This window comes from Solanum verrucosum, unplaced genomic scaffold (assembly GCF_900185275.1).
Source record: "Solanum verrucosum unplaced genomic scaffold, falcon-dt-bn FXZP01000163.1, whole genome shotgun sequence".
Taxonomy (NCBI): Eukaryota; Viridiplantae; Streptophyta; class Magnoliopsida; order Solanales; family Solanaceae; genus Solanum; species Solanum verrucosum.
The window spans coordinates 2,981,606-2,982,000 of NW_026020379.1; positions in this window are offsets into that span (position 1 = coordinate 2,981,606).

Below are 395 nucleotides of genomic sequence, written 5' to 3' on the forward strand. Positions count from 1 at the left end.
TAAATCAAATGTTTTTAATTACTAATTTTTTTTTTTTTTAATAATATGTTACAACCTGAAATTTTTAATGTTATAACTTGAAAGTCTAAATCTACTGCTATAACTCGAAAATATTAGTATAATATATGTCATATTAGAAATTTTCACTTCATTTTTGTACTTTCTAATTTGGAAATGACATGTGTGCCATCAGAAATTTAAAGGGAAAAGGTCGTATGTTGGCCACCTAAAGTTTACATCAATTTTCATTTAGATATTTTATTTAGATTTTGTTTATTTTAGACTCTTCATATCATGTCCCGTAGGATTGTTCATGGTTATAGTTAAAAAATCAGATCGAATCGTGATTCGAATCAAATCGAACCGTGATTTGAACCAAATCGATTTAAAAAAAT